Below are 8,125 nucleotides of genomic sequence, written 5' to 3'. Positions count from 1 at the left end.
CAATCTCAGATCTCGGACTCAGTCTCAAACTCGGTCTCGGACTTGGTCTTGAACTAGGTCTCAGAGTCAGTCTCGGACTCAGTCTTGAACTCGGTCTCAGAGTCGGTCTCGGACTCGATCTCGAACTCGATCTTAGAGTCGGTCTTGGACTCGATCTCAGATGCGGTCTCATCCGATGAACTCTTAATCATTTTGGTCGTGCTCTCGGGGATCCTATAGCCTTTGACACCTCGGGGAGTTGGTTCCTTACAATTACTAGAAGGTGATTATGCTGCAATTACTTCATTATTGAAGTAGAAATACTTGGTTGGTCGTACTGCTCAGTGGGCTTTGAAACTTCACATATATAATTTTGATGTTGTTTATTGCCTAGGGAGTTCTATAGTTGATACCGATGCCCTTTCTCGAGTTCCCTTTCCTTCTTCACATTTTCTTATATTTCTAATGAGCCCATTGTTCCAGCATTTGTAGGTTTTTTAGACAAGGATTCCATGTCATTGACGGTTGCTATACCTGATGTTTAGTGTCCACAAGCTGTAGAGCAAGATTTACCTTCTCTTGATGAGGTTCACGAGGCTCAAAAGATTGAGCCATAGATTCAAAGGCTTTGTAATGGGTTTAAGAATCCTACATCACTTGCTAAGGATTTGTTATTTCAGCATTTACATTCTTTATATCACCTTAAGTACAGTCTTCTTTATTTTGTGGGGATGGATCCTGATGATCATTTACGGCTGGTGGTGCTTTTGATTTTTATTCCATGCTTCCTCCATGTCTACCATGATTCTCTTATTTTAGGTGGGCATATAGGACATCATCATGTGACAAAAAATCTACACAGATTTTTTTATTGGCGATGTAATGTTATTTGGTGCGTAGTTGCATTTGGTGCCAAGCTCATAATACTCCCCCTCGTGCTGCAAAAGGACGGTTGGAGTCAATTGTAGTTTCCCGTCTATTTGAGTTGGTGGCATTTAATTTGATGGGACCTTTTCCACGATCGACTGGTGGCAATGAGTATATCATTATTGCTTCTGACTACTTTAACTCATTGGTTAGCAATCAATGCTCTTACTAACGCATCTGCAATTGTTGTTGAATACTTCCTCTTCAATCGAGTGGTGTTCCAACATTCCTGTCTGAAGCAGATTCTTTCGGATAATGGTCCCGCATTTATGGTTGAGGCATTTCATGTTTTGATGTATCAATTGGGGATATGCCACACTTTCATAAGTGTTTATCATCTATAGTTAGACGGTTTGGTGAAACGGCTCGTTCAAACTTTCAAATGGATGATCATAAGGTACATGAACTTTCAGCATTCAGATTAAGATGGTTATTTACCATCTCTCTGGTATACGTAAAGGTATAAATTTCTGTTGGTGCTTCATCATATAAACTTTTATATGGTGATCCAATACTTCCAATAGAGTTGGGTTTACCTTTGCAATTTCCGCAGACTGCTGATAGTAGGTTATGGGATCAATATTTAATAAGTATTTTTCCACTTGTCTGAATAGAGTCTACCGAACACCTGAGCCACGTACAAGTGGGACAACAACAGTGGTATAACTCCCATCACTGTCCATTTGCGAAGTATAAAGTGGATGAATTGGTGTTAATCCATTTTCCCATCTTATGATACGTGTTTTATCTAAGGGGCTCCTTGCTTAGTGGAAAAGATTGTATCAAGTGTTGTGGCAAATTGGACTACAAATTTATAAGGTTTGGCATGACATCCAATAGGCTGATCCTCCAAAAATTATGCATATGCAGCAGCTGAAATGCTTCATACAAAGGGATTAAGAACAACTGGCACCACTTACAAATCCACCAATACGTCCTCCTAATGTTCCACTAGATCCTGGCCTATCCATTAGAGAACTTTAATGGCCTTCCATCATTTCAAGAGAAGGGGATGATGTAAGGTCCAAGTGTATAACTACAATACTGTATACTAATATTAGCATAATGGGATTTTGATAGCCATCAGATTGATTCCAATCTGGACCACTCGCTTTTGTATATAATCTAAGATTTTTGGACTAATTGATATGTATATTTCTGTATTCCCTTTTCATATTCCATGCACTCACAACTATAGTACATATGGTTTTTACCCTTTATCCTATGGTAATTTACCATAGGATAACCACGAAAGCAGAACCTAAACCCTCCATGTGCCATGTGTCACTTACCACATGACATATGCCATGTGTCCAATGGACAGTGGTGCAGAACCCAAGTTTCAGGGCCTTGGCCCATTGAATGACGGAACGGTGTTAAACTCCCAAGTATAGAGCCAAGGAGCATTGGCACTAGAGCACAAAATGACTCCCAAGCATATACCCCAAAGAGCAAAGGGATAAGAGCACGGAGCAACTTGGATCAGTCCTAGAGCAACCAAGATCCCAATGCTAAGACTAACACGCAAAACGAAAACAAACATAGTTTGGCACTATTTCAGCATACCGATGGCCTAACGCAAAGATATAGATACTCCACCAACTAGCATGGAATGCAACTTGGGCTTAGACCCAAGCCAGTTGCAAAACAAGGACAGACATGTAGCGAGAGCTAGACTATGCCTTAAGTTGGTCGGCCATATCTGACTTACCCACTATCCCTACTATACATTTGGAACCCCCTCATAAACCCCCCCCCTAAGGAACACACACTTTGGGCTTTCACCCCAAGCTTCCCTTAGTATCAGGAGTTAGTCTCTGGAATAAGCTCAAAACTTACTAAATATGGAATGTCCCTAGATTGTGAATTTCGATACAGAACAAACACCATTGTGTTTACAACAATCTCTATATTCCATAAATATGCCAAATGAGCAAATCTAGACACTTTCCATAAATAGCATTTAGGACCATAACACAAAGGGTATGATAGCGAGGGTGTTTGGCAAACACGGTAAACTATCATCTAGTAATATTGAGGGACCAGGCTCAATATCGCAGGGGTTCTTGATACTAGCAAGTGCAAGCCAATGACACAAATTTCTCAAACCAGGCCAAGTATGCTCAGCAAGAAACACATAGAGTTCCTACCTTATGTTTATCCAATTTAAGTGCATATTCATTAACTAGTTTCTCAACTAATTCAAGTGGGATCTGATAACAAGTCCAGCAATACCGATCTCCTGCCATTGTGGTAGTAAAGAAAGAATATCCGAAAGAATTAGTCGACAAGTAACTTTCAATACCCGAAGTCACATTTGCAACACTCTCCCCTCCTTAGGGAAAATCAACGTCCTCATCGATACATACTTGAGTCTAGACCACTAGGAAGGAAATAACTCTAGAAAAAGTTCATGATGATCACACTATGTGAGAAATGCACCAACTTAAATGAGTTAAGGTAACCTCTTTGTCTAATACAGATGCACTACCAACTCAAACACCTTCCAGCCGTCATCAACAAGGAAATGATCAATAGAGTTAGCCACCCTTATTGCTCTAAGTGTCACCCAACTTACAAAAGTGTGATACGCCCCTGCCCACAGAGACATAGAGAGAAAAACAAGAGGCCCCAACCCTCATGAGCAAAGAAACTAAACCCATCAGTAAAGTTTAGATAGATTACTATAAACAGGTAGTTAAAGTTGTTTACACGGTCATGCCCTTGGAACGGAATAAGGAACATTGACAGATAAGTGGGTGATGTGACCAGTTGACAGTAGCTATCCCATGACTAAAGATTTTCACCATGCACACAAAGTGCCAAAACTAGTTTGCCTATACTGGCCCAAACTCAAAAATCAATAAATGGACAATATCAAAGTCATAGACAATGATATCTTAAAGATGTAATTATCAGTGAATAAATCTTAGATTAAAACACAAAAGTATTCCAAGTAAGTTATCATCTGATAAACCAGTATTTTAGTATAGGAACCACCAAGATCATCATTTTTGGAAACATAGGATTCATTATCCAACAAAATTCAATAGCAAGTGTATCATTAAGAAAACTCAATAAAAATACTTAACTATCAAAAATTGTAGAAAGTATGCCAAACAACTTACCAAAGATAACTCAAAGAACACCAAGTATCATTGACTGGCAAGCAAGATGCTCGCGAATGTATCACCCAAAGGAAATAACATCCAACTTATCAGAAGCAATTATAACAATAGTTAACAGAATAGAATGAATATTGCAAAGCAAAAAAACACTCATTCATGCCAACCATTGCACTAAACAATCTGAATAGATTCCAGTTAATAATACGAAGGAACTCAAGTTGCTTAATCAAGTGTTAGCAACATCTTATCGATAACTCAAACCCAAGAGACCAATCTAAAGCAAACCACAAAAGAATATGTGGTCATGCCAAAAGCCAAAAGCCATCAAAGAGAAAAACTAACCATCATGAAAGATCTTCAATCATCCCGTCCAAAGAGAGGCATAATCATCATCAACAAAGGAATTCACCATTCCGAAGAATGGCAAATCATTTTATATCAACAACAATCAAGTAAATCCTTTGACAAGGATAATCAACTATCCTAGATGATAGTCAATAATCACCAATAATTGCTAGATGCAAAAGCTAACTTCAACACCAAAACTAATGAGCCAAAATGCCTTCCTTAACAACTTCTAACAAATAGACCACAAGCATAAAAACTCAAGAAACCAAAAGTTCAAAGAAGCCCATAGCTAAGTTTTGCCTAATAATGATCACAAGTCTTGCATAAACTAATTTCAATGTTAAAGAAGGAATCATGGCACAATCCATAATAGCCTCCTCAACACATCTATAAACTAAACTTCATAATGCAAAGCTAATGAAGAGCACATCTGCATCAATCCAAAAGCTAAACACAATGGAGTTATGCTCAATAAGTGATCACTAAACGATCCTCCATGAATCTATCTATAGCAGGACATAACTCATTAAATAACAAGTACAAGAAAAATCATCAATGATCAATACATCTCAACTGAAATCTAATAAGGATTCTGTAAGCGACTAATTTTTCCATTCTACTTTAGTCACTTAACCACACCTCCGACCAATTGGAGGAGTCTCACTCACAACCTCCATAAGTCCTATTTCAAACTTGGGCTTGCTAGCCCCAAGAATGGCATCCATGCCACTCATCCCTTGCACTTAGTCCAAATGCTCCACATGTCCGGTCCCAAGACCGACACCCCAAGGTACCACCGACATACTAGCCCGTTACGCTAAGGCCATGCCCCTTTACCTTGGTCATACCAGTGGTCTAACACCACCTACATCACAATCCCGTCTCTCAAGGACTGGACCATCCGTCCATGAGTGATCATTCCAGATCCACTCCTTAGCATCCTTAGGATGCCCGCAGACGTGGGGAATAGCCTTCCCCAATATCCCTTTTCTGGTCCCCACCAAGTCCTTTCCTGCCCATGGCCGTGTTCACCAACACTACCACTGGATCGAGGCCCACAGGCCCGACCACGAAGTCCCACGGTCCTCTGGGACTTCCTCACCACACGACTGTGTCCTTGGTCACTACCCCAGAGGACTGCTCCTCTTCCTTTCCACAGTCTGGGCCTTTGGGACAACATTTCAGAACACCGTGGCCTTACGCGAGCCACCTGGGTACTCTCCCCACCTTTTGCCTTTAGCTACTCTAGCCATGGGCTTAGAGCGAGGTTCCGTTGAGCCACGCCTGGTATCCAAGTAGGTAGTGCCACCCACACTTGGACTGGGAGCATCGGTCAGTCGATCTCCCGGGGGAACTAGAGCCGGCTCTTGAACACTTCACCAAGCTACCCCGCTTGTCGGTCCGTATTCACTCTAGTCTTGGACTTCCCAGTGGTCAGTTCATCACCCAACACTGGGTCTGGCCTTCCTGGGCCAAACTGGCCTTTCCTGGCCAAACTGGCTCCACTGCAGTCCTCCCCCTTACTATACTTTTGGAGCTCACCAAACCCCCCAGGGTATGGGAGACGAACGCTTTGGGCTTTCACCCTCTCAGACTCGAACTCAAACTCGGACTCGGACTTGGACTCGGACTCGAACTTGGACTCCGACTTGGACTCCGACTCAGACTCGGACTCGGACTCAGGCTCGGTCTCAGCCTTGGCCTCGGTCTCGGTCTCGGTCTTGGTCCCGGTCTCGGTCTTGGTCCCGGTCTCGGTCTCGGTCTCGGTCTCGGTCTCGGTCCCGGTCTCGGTCTCGACCTCGGACTCCATCTTGGGTCCTTCTCGGACTCCATCTCGGACTCCGTGTTGGTCCATCTCGGACTCCATCTCGGACTCCGTCTCGGTCCATCTCGGACTCCATCTCGGGTCCATCTCGGACTCCGTCTCGGTCCACCTCAGACTCCATCTCGGACTCCATCTCGGACTCCATCTCGGGTCCATCTCGGACTCCGTCTCGGTCCACCTCGGACTCCACTTCGGACTCCATATCGGACTCCACTTTGGGTCCATCTCGGACTCCAACTAGGGTCTGCCTCGGACTCCATCTCGGACTCCACTTCAGACTCCATATCGGACTCCACTTCGGGTCCATCTCGGACTCCAACTAGGGTCCGCCTCGGACTCCATCTCGGACACTTCCACGTGTCATGTGTTGGTCCTTTTTGGGTCCCTTTTTGGAGCCTTGCTTATTGCTCGCTTCGTGCTCGCTCCTTAAGCACTTTGTTGGGAGTTCCACTCCCGCTCTCGACCTTCCAAGTCAGAGCTTTTAGTCCAAACGTGTTACACTCGTTTGGGCTTTCGCTTCGGCCACTACCACGTGGCACCCTTTCTGGCTCCACTTTGGGGCCTAGGGATTTTGTGTCTCACAACTCCACCACCCATAGACGAAGTTCGATGTCCTCATCAAACGGTAAACCATTTTATAAAGTAACACCCGCATGTGTTACCATTTCCATCCTTGGTCCCTAGCCAATATTTGTCAATGGTTTGACATTGAAGGCTCACCATGCCTTCTCCATATTCGTCAATGGTTCGACACCAAAGGCTCACCATGCCTTGCCCATCCTCTAAGGAGGATAGTCTCTCCAACTTAGAGACTCACTTGACCACCTGGGGTGGTTTGCTCCTTTTTATTGGTTCAGTTCTCGCTAAACCCGTTAGAGACACCCTCTCTAACTCAATTCCACTACTCATTCTTGAGTAGTCACAGATTCCATTGATCTACCTTTGCACTTTGGAACGTTTACTCTTGACTTTTTGGAGTCAATTTCCTAGGTGTCTCTGACACCTTGCCTTGTACATTTTGTGCAACTCCATTTCCCCTCCTAGGAAGTTCTCTACTCGAGGGCACCCTCATCCTCTTTTCTATTTTTGTGCCACGATTGGCATTACGTTCCATTTATCATTATTTGTGCTAGGGCTGTCCATGGCCCTATCTTTTGGCTACTTAGTTGCTCCCTCACTTGGAGCCTTTCCTTTGCCAAATTGGTGCACTTGGGAATCCATCCTTGGAAGTCCACTTCTTTTTCCGCAATCCATTAGCATCAAATACATTAGTGTTCCTTGGCTAACTTTGCCACTTGGATTCTTTCCAATGGATTCCACGGCCCTATCTTAGGCACTCATCTTTTGCTCCTATCCTTGGATTGTTGCACCAAGCAACATAGGATCATTACCTCCCTCCTTAAGGTATTCTTTTGGTTCCATAGCAAAGGATTTGCTTTGCCCAGACTAGGGTGTTCACCCCTAATAAGTCTCCCCACTGTTCTAGGCTCTCTTCCTAGCCCAACCTTGTGACCCACCCATGGGCCTGTCTCTGGAAACTATTTTCTTGAACTCATAATACCATTGTATTGTAGTAGTTCATTTCCCTTAGGTGTCCTTCCCACTTAGTCACCTTAACCAAGCCACACCTTTATCAATAGTTCAAATCAACACTTTGAACTAGGAATCATATTCCTTAATCCAAACAAAGACCTTGTCCTTGTTTAGCCATAAGGTCATCTAGTGATCTCATCTTGACCCCTTAATAGGTCTACCAATAGGAATTAGGTCTTCCAAACCTTACTAAGTTGTTGACTATGACCCCGGGGGCATCCCCCACACTTGGCGGTGCACCCAAGCTAGCCCTTCCGGCCAAGGATCCATAACAACTGAGACTGGGTGTCCCCATCTCATTCACCACGTCCTTGGTGCCTTTTGC

Source organism: Selaginella moellendorffii, unplaced genomic scaffold (assembly GCF_000143415.4).
Source record: "Selaginella moellendorffii unplaced genomic scaffold, v1.0 SELMOscaffold_24, whole genome shotgun sequence".
Taxonomy (NCBI): domain Eukaryota; kingdom Viridiplantae; phylum Streptophyta; class Lycopodiopsida; order Selaginellales; family Selaginellaceae; genus Selaginella; species Selaginella moellendorffii.
The sequence above is the reverse complement of the archived record's forward strand: the minus strand, read 5'-3'. Positions refer to the sequence as shown.